Source organism: Perissodus microlepis, chromosome 4, assembly GCF_051167445.1.
Source record: "Perissodus microlepis isolate ML-2025 ecotype Zambia chromosome 4, ASM5116744v1, whole genome shotgun sequence".
Classification (NCBI taxonomy): Eukaryota; Metazoa; Chordata; class Actinopteri; order Cichliformes; family Cichlidae; genus Perissodus; species Perissodus microlepis.
The window spans coordinates 15,013,229-15,027,274 of NC_140464.1; the positions used below are offsets into that span (position 1 = coordinate 15,013,229).

Below are 14,046 nucleotides of genomic sequence, written 5' to 3' on the forward strand. Positions count from 1 at the left end.
TTACTCTCTGTCATGGCTACTGAACGGACTCACGCGCAGACAGTTCTTTCTAAGAGAACAAAAGGAGATTTATTCACAACAGGGATCACCTCAGTGCTATATATATATGTACAGTGAGTTGGGAGGGGGGTCCAGGGCTCCAGGGAGAGAAGGGGGGGGGGGGATCCACACACACGCTTCCTCTTCCACACAGTCACTGCCACAGCTCCTCCGCACACACGCACTCCTCTTCAGCCGCACTCGCTCCAAAACTCCACACACGCTGCCACACTTGGGCAGGTCCCGTGATTTGGTCCAGAAGAGGGATATCTACACACAGAAGTTAAGGTTAGTTTCACAGCAAAATACATACAAGGGATTCTTTTGAAAACGCCGAGAGCACGAACTCAGGAGGTTCAACGTTTCAGCGGTGAGCTGCTCTGTGCCACTGCCTTAAATAGCAGCTGGGGAAATCAGCCAGATCAGCAGCAGGTGGACACAATCACACAGGTGCGTGGGCCAAGAGCGAGAGCCCGTAACGAGCTCCACCCAGGCAGAGAGGAGGAGGAGAGACAAAGAAAACAAAAACGAACAACAACAACAAAACCTGTAGCCAGCGTGGGCCAACCAGAGAGACACGGGGACCGTGACACTCTCCTCATTTGTTATGGACTACACGTAATGAATGTAAAATAATAATTGTCTTAATTGCTGGCGTATATTTTTCTTAAAAATAATAAATTTTACACAGCGATATGATGAAATGAAACAAACATCAAGATTAACAAATATGTTTGTTGAAAATGTAAGAGAGGCTGAAAAGAACACATCAAAGTACGGAGTAAAAGGAGTGTCCTTGCTTTCCAGACTTCCATTGTGTTGCCTTGTGTGGATTTATACCCGAATATTTGCACTCAGTTTTAGTTGGTGTGTGTGTCTTTGGTTAAATGCATGTAGGTACAACAACAGTCTTGACATGTTAAGGCCTGCATCAGCAATGAGCACATCTTCATAGTCTTCATAGCTGCTGTTGATATCCCAGGATAGGAAAGTTCAGATCATTTGCACAGATAATAACTCGTTTGCACGCATGATAAATGGTGTTGGTGGTGGTTGTGCAAGAGGTCGTTGGTTTTGAGGAAAATTAGGTGTGGGTAGTCAAACTAGTGTGCAAATCACTTGTACCTACTCCCGGATATCAACAGCAACTTTCTGCCTATGCAAATAAGAAACCTGTTTATAAAAAAAAAACCTTCTCAGGGTGTGCCACTTGGCTTCACTCTCTGGTGTCTGCATTACTTTCAACACCTTCTGTAACAACTCCACACATCTAAACTCAACTCTACACAACATGAATTAACAGATTTATCTGAGTAATGACAGTGTTTAAGAAATGATCTGCAGTTTTGTTGCATTTGATTGTTTAGTTTAAACTGGAAATATTATACTATTTATAGACACTAAATAAATTAGACTGTAGAAAGTAACACAAAATATGTCACCATGTGAACTGTGTCAGTGGTGGGAGGGGACTATTCTTACACAGAAGAAACAGACTTGATATACCTTTATTAGTTCCACAAGGGGAAATTTCATAAGGCTGCCGACCTATTGCACGCAATGGCGGCGCCATCTTACCCTCCGACCACACATACATTACACAAAACATCACATGGGGAAGACAGGTCAGAGAAGTATAACAATGGAAAAAGCACCACATGAGGAAAGATAAGGAGAAAAAAATAACTCCCCCCAGACTGAGCTCCAACAGGGAGATCAGTTTGAGAACAGAAAAAAACACCTCTGCACACAGCACATGAAAAAACTCTTAATACACCAAAGAAACACATGACAAGCAACAGGGGTGGGTAAAGGGTGAGAGACAGCCGAATTAGACAGTACATCTGGGCCTGCGTGCGCTGGTCTCCTTGATCCACCGTCAGCATCGGAAGGGAATAAGCGTCGAAGGCGTTTGGAAAGGGAGGGGGGATGAGTGTGTGCATATCAGTGTATATGTATGTGTGTGTGTGTCCAGAGTTCAGCTGAGACAGTGTCTTTCGCCCTGCTAGGCTAAGTAAACAGTCTTCCAGCCAACCCAGGTGGCCTTGCATGGAATGGGAAGGAACAGACTAAACACAGTCGTTATCAGGGTGTTTTTGTTCAGCTCCAGCCTTGAGACCGCAGCTGGCGCCAAAGGGGTATCCGCATGAAGTGATGGTGGTTTTTACTTTAGTGCGAACAGCTCATATGAATTTCAAAGCAGTTCTACAGTCCAACACTGGTCTCTCAATCTCCACTTCAGACTTCAGTTCAGTAGAAGAGACCACATGTAAGTAGATACTGAATCAGTCTGTATTATATTTGTCATTGTCCTGGGTCTTAGTCCCAGCATTTTTTGTTGTTGTTGTTGTGGACTCATGGTTCTTTCTCTTCAATCTCAGGAATAATTTCACTTGATACTTTGCAATATTTTGCCCAGAGTTCAGTATTTCATAGGGGCTCTGAGGTTTGTTATCTATATTTCTAGTCTCCGGTTTCTTGTTTAATTTTGTTGGTTCTCTTTTGTTTCCTAGTCTTGTCTCTGTGTTTTGCCTTCTGTGTGTGTGAAGCTCATATATTTTAGTCCAGGTCAATCTCAGACATTTCCTGTCTTATTTTGGTGACGTTTTGTCTCTTGTAGTCTCTTGTAGTATGTCTGTGAATGTTCTCAGTCATCCAGGTCAGGCTTGTCTAAGAAGCTTGGAAAGAAAAGTGTCTGGACTTCTTTAAATTGCTTGAAGACTTTTCACCTCTCATCCGAGAAGCTTCTTCAGTTCCTGGGTCAAATGGTGGAGAGTCCCAGATTTAAGCCCTATTGGAGTGTCCCCTAAGAGGGACATGAACCCCCTATTGATCCTCTACCTAATCATATGTGCCAAGGTGTGAAGACAGGTGTAGAACACAATCAGCCAAGGTTTGGGGTGAGCTCATTGTGAAACCTAGCCCCACCCTATCATGTGATTTCCTGAGGTCAGAAGGCCCTATGATGTGTGTGGGTGTTGAGGTGTCTGGGAAGGAATCTCAAAACTGGATTATAGATGGCAGATAGTTGGTGTTGTAGCCCACTGCCTCTGTTCACTATTTGAACTCTCCTATAAGGCTTAAATCTGGGACTCTCCACCATTTGACCTTAGACCCGAGGAAGCTTCTCAGATGAGAGGTGAAACGTCTTCAAGCAACTTTAAGAAGTCCAGACGCGAAGATTCAGATCTCCTTCTTTGTTTGTTTTTTGTTTGTTTTGTTTTTATCTGAATTATTTTGCACTTAGTTTAAGTTAATAAGGTCACTTTTTAGTTTACCACTCCATCTTCCAAACGCTGCGTTTGGGTCAAACTCCTGCCTTGTGATGTGCAAATGAAACAATGAACCTCTATTGAACCACTTCATCAGTCCTGTTGAAAATTGGTTTATTCATTCAAAGCTTTGTTCAGTGACATCTAGTAATGAAATAGGAGACAGCACATTAAGTCTCAAATTCCACGTGCTGATTGAATCGAAGCTTTGTGTGAATGATATAAATACAATTTTGTAATGATGGATTAATTGATCAGTTGATTCTGTAAACTTATGTAATGTAGCAGGTAGAAGACTGTGTCTTAGGGGAAACAGGATGTGTTGGGATGGTAGAGCGTGCTTGAGAAACTAGGGTGGGGTGTGATCATGTACATGGGACATGTGATTTTCCACACCGAAGCAACCTTTGAAATAGTGGTTCAAGGAAAATGTAACTTTGAGTTTGAAGCTTGTGTGGGAGCATCAGTGTCATACGGCCAACACTACTCCTGCCTGCCTGTCAGTCTTGACAATGTCCTTCCTATTGTTTGTTTTTATTCCTGTTGACTATTAAGTAAGAAATGAAGGTTAGAGTAGTTCAGTTGCTTTTGCGTCCTTGAATGAAGAAAAAAGGATGCAGATGGTAAAGCATCAGGTCTTTAGTCTCTATAGTTTTAGTGCCAATGAAAAAAAATTTATGCTTTTGTCAACATGTTGATGACAGTAAAGGTAAGTGGAGAGATTAAACAAGATATCACAAATACTTTTTATATAAATGACATCTGGAGACTAAAACATTTTGAAACAGTGCCTGTAGCACATTATGTGTATGTAAACTATCAACGCTGAAATTAATAAAATCTAATGAGATCTTTTAGAATATGTTTTTGTGAAAATGTCGATATGTTTGCTACAACAGTTACCTGCTAATTTCACATTTTTTGCTCCTTAAAAAACTTTGGCTCTGTAAAAATCATATTATTCCACTATGACAGAAGAAATCAAATGAAAAATAAAACTTAAACCTTTGTATCAGTGTAAACCCAGTTCACTAAACTGGAAACTTTAGATATTTAGATGAACTCTACAGAGTGACATGAAGTCGCAAAAGTTGCAAGAGTTCAATCCAGCTAAAAGACAAAAACATTTACCTCCTCTTGTCACATGAAAAAGGTTATTGAGATAAATAGAAACTTAAACCTCTGACACTTCAGAACCACACAGGAAAGTAAATGATCTTATTTAGTGAATAATACTTTAAATATGAACAAATCAGTTATTGCTGATTGTCCCCACAGCAAATTCCATGGAGACATCTGGATTTGTCCAGGACAAACTAACTGAATGGGGATTCAGTGAGTTCATGCGGAGATTTAAAGGTATGAGTTAATTATTCTGCTTTAAGGGGAATTGTTGTATCTATAATTAATGGCACTATAACAGCATCGTAATTTACTGATTTAGAAGTCTGCTGACATGATGGAAACAAGTGCAGAGCAAGAGGACAGTTCACAAATGGTATGATCTCATTGTGCCTGAACATAGTTCGTTATTGAGTTATTAATCTTTGATGATGTGTTTTATTAGTATCATCATGTTATTATATAAACATTTGTGCTGTCAGCGTTAATCTCCTTAAGTAAAGTAAGTAAGTAAAATTTTATTTAAATAGTACCTTTCAAGATAAAATCACAAAGTGCTTCACACAAGCAGAAACGGACACACAACCTCAAACAAACAAAAGCAAGTTTAAACAGATACATTTTTAACTGCTGTTTAAAAGAAATGACTGAGTCCACAGATCTCAAACTCAAAGGGAGCGAGTTCCAGAGTCTGGGAGCCATTGATACAAACGCTCTGTCACTGTTTGTTTTTAACCTTGTATGCTGGTCAACCAGCAAGCCCTGGTCACAAGACCTCAGGGACCTGCTGGGGCGATAAGGCAGAAGAAGATCACTGATGTAAGTTGGAGCTCCACCGTGCAGGGCCCTATAGGTCATGATTATAATCTTAAAACGAACCCTGAACTTGACAGGGAGATTAATGCTGACAGCACTAATAAAAATACATTTTGATGGATTCAAGGACTCATATCTTTAGAGTAAAACAGGTGTCAATATGAGCAATGTGAACGAGGTTAACTGATTACCTCAGTCCTCTGCAGAATTCTCCAGCACAGCTCAATTATTTTTCCCAAATTGTGAGTAAACAACTTGAAGGACTGTGCCTTGTCTGGATGATTATTTGGTATTTCTTTTCACGCAGGAGCCAAACATTTTTCCTCAGCATTTGGAATCTGCTTCAGCGACTGACACAACAGATGGCAAAGACACGGTAAGAAAGGAAGTCAGAAAAGATATATTTAAACTGGTTGAAGATCCAGTGATTTACAATGATTTTATCTGCAGACAAACATTTTGTCTCCATAATGCTGCAATAAGAGGAGCAATAAATAATGAAGCTAACAAATGCAAACTGCTTCAAATTTGTTTAATATACATATCTGAAATGCACCTTCATCAAGTGAATATGAAATATTAAGAGTATAGGAAGGCCTGGCTGATGTTTTGGCATTGTTTTAGATGCAGGACCACAACATTTTTCCATTTCAGTTGGAGTCTGCTTCAGCAGTTGACAGAGGCAGTGACACGATAAGAAGGAATATTGATGTTCCTCCTCAACTCATTTTGTTATGCCAATATTATTTGGGTATATAAAACACATGTTTGTTTGTCTTTTCAAAGTAACGAACCAATTTGCTCCAGGGCAACAGTGACACAAGAACAAAGTCCAACCACGTTTACAATGTTTTACTGTCAAGAGTGTAAAAACTTCATGGGAAACAATCCTGATTCTTGTTGTTCTCACTGTGCCTCAGTGTTTAACAAAGCAAGCAGCATTCAAAATGGAAACTTCTTTCTGTACTCATCCCTGAAAGACCTCCTGAACGGTATCCTTGAGAACCACAGCACTGAGTTGTTACCTAAAACAGTTAAAGATGAGCATGATAACATTAAAGATGTGATGGATGTGATGGATGATGTACCAGAATCTCCTCAGAGAGGGTAAACTAGCTGCAGATGATCTCACACTGACATGGAATTTTGATGAAGTACCAATTTTTAGCACCACCAGATACTCAATTTGGCCCCTTCAGTTTATTATTAATAAACTTCCTTACACACAAAGACAGGAAAATATGATAGTTGCTGGATTTTGGTTTGGCCAAGGAAAACCTCATATGAACACATTTCTGAAACCATTTGTGGATGAATGTTGTGATTTAGCCCAAAATCCATTTCAGTGGAGAGACAGCAGAGGCACTCTTCATTCATCAAGTCTTCTGCTTGGTTTGCTCCTCTGACGCTGTGGCGAAGCCACTTCTCCGGAATTGCAAACAATTCAATGGAGAATATGGTTGTGACTGGTGTTTACACCCTGGCACAGTGGTAACAAAAGGCTCTGGATCTGTGAGGTCATACCGATATGATGAAGCTAAACAAACATCAAGATCAAAAAATATGTTTGTTGGAAATGCAAGAGAGGCTGAAAGCTCCCATGAAAACACCTCAGAGTATGGAGTAAAAGTAAAAGTCCTTACTTTCCAGACTTCCTCTGTTTGACATTGTGTTTGGATTTTACCTGAATATATGCACTCAGTTTTAGTTGGTGTGACTAAGCAACTTATTGGTCTGTGGCTGAACCCAGAGAACCGGTAACATGAAAGACTGGTATGTAGGTCAACAGATTTCACAAATGGACTCTTATCTTCGCATGTTAAGCCTCCATCAGATATGAGCAGATCTCTACAGTCACTGAAGGGTCGGGACACTTGGAAAGCATCTGAGTGGCGAGCTTTCCTTTTATTTTATGCTGTTAGTGTCCTACCAGGCTTCCTTTAGCCTTCATTTCTCCAACATTTTTTTTTTGTCTATTAGCATTCACATTCTGCTACAAGAATCAGTCTCCCAAAATGATCTTCAGCTGGCCCATGAGAACTTGGTACTCTTTGTTAGAAACATGGAAAAACTCTATGGTGAAGAAAACGTATCATTCAACTGCCATCAGTTGATCCACTTAGCTGACTGTGTGCGTAACTGGGGGCCTCTCTGGGCAACATCAGCATTCAGTTTTGAGAAGAACAGTGCAAATTTAAGGGCACTGCTTAGCAACATAAACTACAATCCTAAAAAAGTTCAAGACAAGTTTCTCCATTGGCAGTGCCTGCCAAGTCACCTTCGCTCCTTTGTTTATGACCCCAATCCAGGTTTTGGGGAGCCATTAGCCAGAATTTCACCAGTAAATGACACCACTGATTGTTACAATATGCTTGGAAATTCACGGCATCTGGATATCACAGGATCCATGAAACTAGCAATAGAAGAGCTCTTAAATCGGCCTGTTTCATTCAGATCAGTGGAAGCCTTTGACAGCTTCATCAACAGAAATACTGTTTACTCTGTAAACCATGAAGAGGAAGACAGAACAGACTGTGTCATTAAACTCAAGAATGGCTGCTATGGAGAAATACAGTTCATCGTCAGGTTTAAAGAGAACTGTGTTTGCACATCCAACTGTGTGTGCTCGGCTATTTCAGTTATTGTGGTCCAGCTGTTTTATATCAAACATGATGCAGAGGACAGCAGGATGATTCCTGACAGTGCATCAAGGACTATCTTTGTGGAAGTGGAAAGGACAACTCAGCTCAAAGCCTTCTTCTTGAAGGATGGTGTAAATGCATGTATGTGGATGGTTGGCTGGTGCCTTTACCAAACTCATATGAAAGATATTAAAGTTCCAGCACAGCTAAGGTGCTTTCTCTGTCTTGTATATCATGGCACATGGCTGATATTTACTACAGGAAACTAAAAACTTTTATTTATGTTTATGACAATGGTAAAGATGGAAAAAAAAAATGTATTGGCCAATCTTGGAAAAATGAATGATTATGAAGTTTTTTCAAAGCAGTTTGGAGTAATTTTGTTTATATGTGTGTGAGATCTGTAGCTTACGTTTTCTTTTGGTGTGACAGTGTGGACATAATGTAGTCAGTGCAATATAAGATTATATCACTCATTACTATATGTGTATTATCTGTATATGGAGGAAATTATTGAGTGATTTGTAAACAGTCACAAGCCTGTCTTTCTCAACTTTGTATTCAAAATGAAATGCATATTATTGTGACATATAAAGATTTTGTGAATTCACGCTAAAAATCTAGGGCAACTGGATGAATGTGGTTTAGCTGCATCCTGAAACAGATTACTATTACTGAGATAACAGACCATAAAGCTTCATATTACCTCATATTATTGTCTAATGGCTGATGAGACTTATTCTGTTTAATGTTGCAATTTGTGCAAGTCTGTTGAATATAATACAGATTGATTTGCTCAAGAATGTTTGTATCCTGTTATAAATCTTTGTAAAATCCATCCATGTTTGTGTTTTTGGTTTTGCTTTTTTTTTTCAAGCTGATCAAAGCAATCCTCAACTTTTTCTAAGGTTTCTCTTGATGGATCAGTTGACAAACAGTCAACAACAGATTGTTTTGTATGTGCATGGATGTCATTAACCAGTTCCTCCAATGAACCAACTAAACACTGCACAGTACTTTCAGGAACTCCTGAGGATTGTACTTAAGCAATAACAGAGCTGCACATGTCTAGTATTTGCCTTTTTTGCAACTGGAACCTGTGTAGTAACTGTCATGGGATGAGCCACATTTACAGGCTGTGAAACAGAGGTTCCATCATCAGGTACAGGCTCAAAGTCAAAATTACTGATGACCTGAGGACTCTCCTTGACGCTGCCAACATCAATGCCATACATGGTGGTCTGTATGAATGTGTAGAAGTTGTCCAATGCCTCGTAATAGGACACAGCAAATACAAAATGTGTCTTGAAAAGCTTGTCAAAACCTGCAACTCCCGTCTGCGTCACACAGGGTATGTCCTTTTGATCTCGGACAATGTAGAAACTCTGGATGATGTTCTTTCTTTCTCCAACACACAGGAGGAATGGCTGAGTGGGGCCAGCCTTAAGAAAAGTCTCTGCCTCTCACCTGAGGGAGAGAAAGAAACCAAGTGACTAACATTAAACAAAATTGGTAATCTGATGCTGAGTAGCAGCATTGCTGCCTCAAATTAAGATAATATTAAAATGTTTCCCTCCGTTCGCACAATTATTTTTGTTCCAATGTGTACATTTAGTTTTAATAGAAACATTGATGTGTCAGTGCTGCAACACCAAGCCTGTCTGGGAAAGATACATCTGCTGCAAGTTCCCTTGCCATCTTAAAACATCAGCCCTTAATAATTTGCATCTGTTCTCATCAAAAGAGAAATATACTTTTACACAGTTCTAAAAATTATACCTTCATGAATTTCATTAGGTGGTGAGTAGCATCTGATGTGCTAATCTTTGAAGACTTCCTTCCCTTAGATCAGGGGTGTCAAACTCAAATACACAGTGGGCCAAAATTCAAAACTGGAACAAAGTCGCGGGCTAACGTTAATATTTATTGAAATATATTTATTCCTCCAGATATAAGAATGAATCTTTTCTTATGGACTCAAACACGTTTTGCTGAAAAACTGAATATGGAACAAGCAAAGCTTAATACTAAACAATATATATATTAGCTGTATAATACCAGTAGGCCAGCTCTGATAGTAATTTGGTATGGCTTCGCGGGCCAAATGTAATTAGGCTGCGGGCCAAATTTGGCCCGCGGGCCAGAGTTTGACACCTATGCCTTAGATGTTGGAAGTAACAAGTGAAGCAGCAAAAGATGGCAGCCACCTCGCAGTCCCATACAGAATAAGAATAGAATAAGAATTAAGATAATCGCAATTAATGTCATTTAAAGGACCGCAGCAGTCATTTTTTCCATGTTATGTAATACCATGATGACATTTTAGATACCTGATAATTTTTCAAATAAGGCAGTTTTCCATTGTCTTCAGTATAGTATGAAAATTCATTTCCAGAGACTTAAAATCTTCTGGCCACCAAGTGAAGTAAATATTGAGTCATAACAATAGTAACATTATGTAACTTCATTAAAGTTTCAGGTTTAACATGTTTGTAAAATCGTTTTCATACCATACTGAATTGAACAGAAACCCAATGTGGTTCAGAAAATGGACAGCTGTATTCCAATTTGTAGTAAAGGTGCCAAAACATGTTTAGGTTTAATGGTATGGTCCAGTGATATTTTGTGTTGTGGGTGTTAAGGTGAATTGTTAAATGTTTGTCATTTTTATGTTTACCATTTGTACATAGTTTTAAAGAATTCTTTCTGTCCTCGGGGCGGTAGTGTTTTTTTTAATCACAGGAACACCCTTGTGAAGGTCTGTTTGATGTTGGTAAACTTCCTCCCCTTTGTATGGCTTCACTGTGTTATCTAGGGTGAACCATCTAGGGTGTGGGGGAGACTACCCTCTTTATGACCAAGGATGTTCCTCCTGTGCTTTTATGTTATATGACCCTTTGATCAGCAGCATACCACACACACACACACATTCTCACATAACACACACACACATTCTCACATAACACACACAGTGCCTTGTCTTTTGTAACCAAGGGGGGTTACGGGGGGAAGGTATGTGTTGTAAACTATTGTTTATTGTGTGAACGTTGTCAATAAAAGGGAGCGAGAGGGGACCGTCGTCGAGGTCATTTGTGATGAGCTGAGATACCGACAAGGCCTCCCTTGCAAGTGAAACGATCGATCGCTGTTGCCTTGTTTTTCTTTCACGGGAATAAGTTCTGGGATCAGCGGGGTCTGACTTTAGACCCAACAGTGGGAAATGAGTAAATGCTGTAAAGGCATGTCAAATCTACCATTTCCAGCTTACACTTACCACCCTCGTCAGAGTCACGCTGTGCAGAAATGAGCAGCTCATCCAATTCTGTACTCTGAGACAGATTTTTGCAATCTTTGATGATTCTTGGCTTGAAGAATGTTGGCCACTTTGCAAGGAATTTACTTGGTCAATCTTAAACATAAAATGTAACAATAGATAGAACGCATTAACGAGCAAACAAACAAAGGAACCACAAAGCTGTCAGTAAATCATTTTATGCCTTACCAAGCCAGGTGTATCCCGAAATCTTTGGAAAAGGTCCAGGACAGTAGAAGCTGTAGCTGGATCTTGAATCACTTTTTGCCTATGTTGAAATGTCACCTTCATTTTGTCTTTGACAAGTTTCATGTCAGTTGAGTGCCTCATCACTGACATAGCTTCCTTGCATTCATCACCTGACAGCTGTCTCACATTTGAACACAAGTTGTGAAGCGTCTTGGGGCTGTCTTGAAAAGCTGACTTTGATTTCTTCATCTCTTCAGCAGAGTTGCACTGCAAAGTTTTCAATCTCCATGCCAGGTAACCAGAACCATTCTGGTGATCACAGAAATGTCTCTGTCAAATTAAGAGCAAGACATTTGTTCAGTACTGGTTACCTGTTACATATCCTGTTACCTAAACTGTTTGTAGCAAGTTGTGGATTACTGAAGAAAACTCGAGACTGCTGAGATTGTTCAGTGCTACATGTCCAAAAGCCAGATATGGCATTATGCATTAGAGGTCTATTTAAATCACTTGTTACACAATGACATTTTTTTTTTACATTTATTTATTTTGTGTTCATCTGGGAATAACTTGGAAAACTGCCTGAATGACAGACTGACCTGAATTAGCCTCATAATATGATGTCTTTAACCACTACATCGGAAAAGCCAGCAACATAATACTTTCACAGAGCACTGACTGTCATATCGGCAGGTGTAGGTATGTGGCAGGCAGAGTTGTGAACCCAAAAATGCAGGACTCGGCAACACAGAACTGAACTAAAAATCACAGCTTTAATGCTTGAAAAACAGGCAATAAAAACAAAAGGGAAAAGCTCCAACTAAACAGTCACAAAACATAAAATAAACTAACTTACTGCCAGGTAGGAAACCAGACACACAGAACCACATCTACAATAAGGGAGAAAGTGACTCAGAACAGAGGGAAGTGCAGACAAAATACAAACACACAGAGGAGCTCATAGGTGGGAGCACAGCTGACACTAATCTAACTAATGAGAGACGGGAAGCAAAACTGAAAATAACACACATGAAACATAGGACTATCAAAATAAAACAAGAAGTACAAACATGAAGACTAGATGACAAAAATAAAACAGAAAATGCAAATAATAATTACAGCAAAAATACAACCACCAAAACCTGGAACACCAACCAATCCTTAGAATATTAAATAAACCAGAATCAAAAAAGTCAAATTACATAAACACTAGGTCACAGACCCAGGACTATGACACTGACAGCATGGATGGACCATAATATCATTGCTTACATAACCATTCTTTGAATCTGGGTCCTTTAAGTTTGGGAACAAGGTTGTAATCCCAAGTGCGTACATAATGCGGACACTTACTGGTGGGATCCTCCTGATAGGCAGATAAACAGAACATGACAACTATCGTTTATTTACCCCAACACAGATTCAAGTTCCATTATAAAATGTCTGCAACAAGAACAACATGTATCCAGGTGTATGATTTGCACTACCCAAACTTGAAGCATATATAGAAGAAGCAATATATAAACCAGTGGACTAGTATTATATTAGGAAAAATTATTGAATTATAGTGGGGGTAAACAGAATGCTGCGGAGATGGTTTATAATGAGTGAGACTAATAGATTATTGAGTTTCTTGTTTCTGATGTGTGAGGGTGTTTTACCGTGACACACACCTGGTTACTAAGGAAGAAACTCATTATTTAATAGGATATTAGGGTTGTGTGAAGTGTGTGGCTGGGGGATGAATGTTTTGGAATTTATTTGGCTATTGCATTTTCTTTTGTTACCAAGTTGAACCTGCCAATTAGATTTGGTGTGTTTTTGTTTTTTTTAAGAAGAAGAATATTCTTGGACATGTACAAAACTAGGCTTTCATATTTTTTAATTTTTTAGCATTTTCTTTTCTTTTCTTTTTATTTTTGAAGAGTGCACTGAGATTTTTGTGTAAGAATCTGCTCTCCTTTAAGCAAGCCTGCGTGATTGGAACTGAAAGCGCTGTACAGTATATTTGCTGGAAACGATCGCAAAGTGAGCTTCTCCACATTACCATGGGCTCTGGAGAAACTCACCTATTTGGGACACGATCAGATAGTTAAGTCCCTGGCCTAAAAGGAATCAGCGAAGTAATCCATTCTAAATTCTTCTTTTTCTTTGTTGAAATGACGTCATATTGCTGGCAGTAGCATCTTAATGCGACACGAGAGGTTCTGCTATCAGCAATAAACATGGGGGAGTGACTGGAGGGCCCGGTGGCGCCAGTGTCCGGCAGCCTTGCCTCTGTCAGTGCGCCCCAGGGTGGCTGTGGCTACAATGTAGCTTGCCACCACCAGTGTGTGAATGGGTGGGTGACTGGATGTGTAAAGCGCTTTGGGGTCCTTAGGGACTAGTAAAAGCGCTATACAAATACAGGCCATTTTACTGGAGGGCCAATGGGGACAAATGTTTGACTGACTTGACACTGATACTTAAGATTGCACCTACTCCACCCAGACGATGGGGAAGGGTGGATGTATGTATGTTTTTACAGGAGGAGGGGGGGATGAAAGTGACATCTTAGTTTTGAATGAGCTTGTGGGCCATGTAGATCTTTTGGTTGCCACTTTTTCTGTGTGTATTTACAAGCAGTGTGTTAATATGACATTGTGTTGTTGAC

The 14,046-nt window shown here is 39.7% G+C and overlaps 1 pseudogene; it reads right to left on the reverse strand.

Annotated features, from left to right (window-relative positions):
- The window catches only part of LOC146388595 (uncharacterized), a 22,688-nt pseudogene continuing 8,642 nt past the window's right edge, over positions 1 to 14,046 (reverse strand).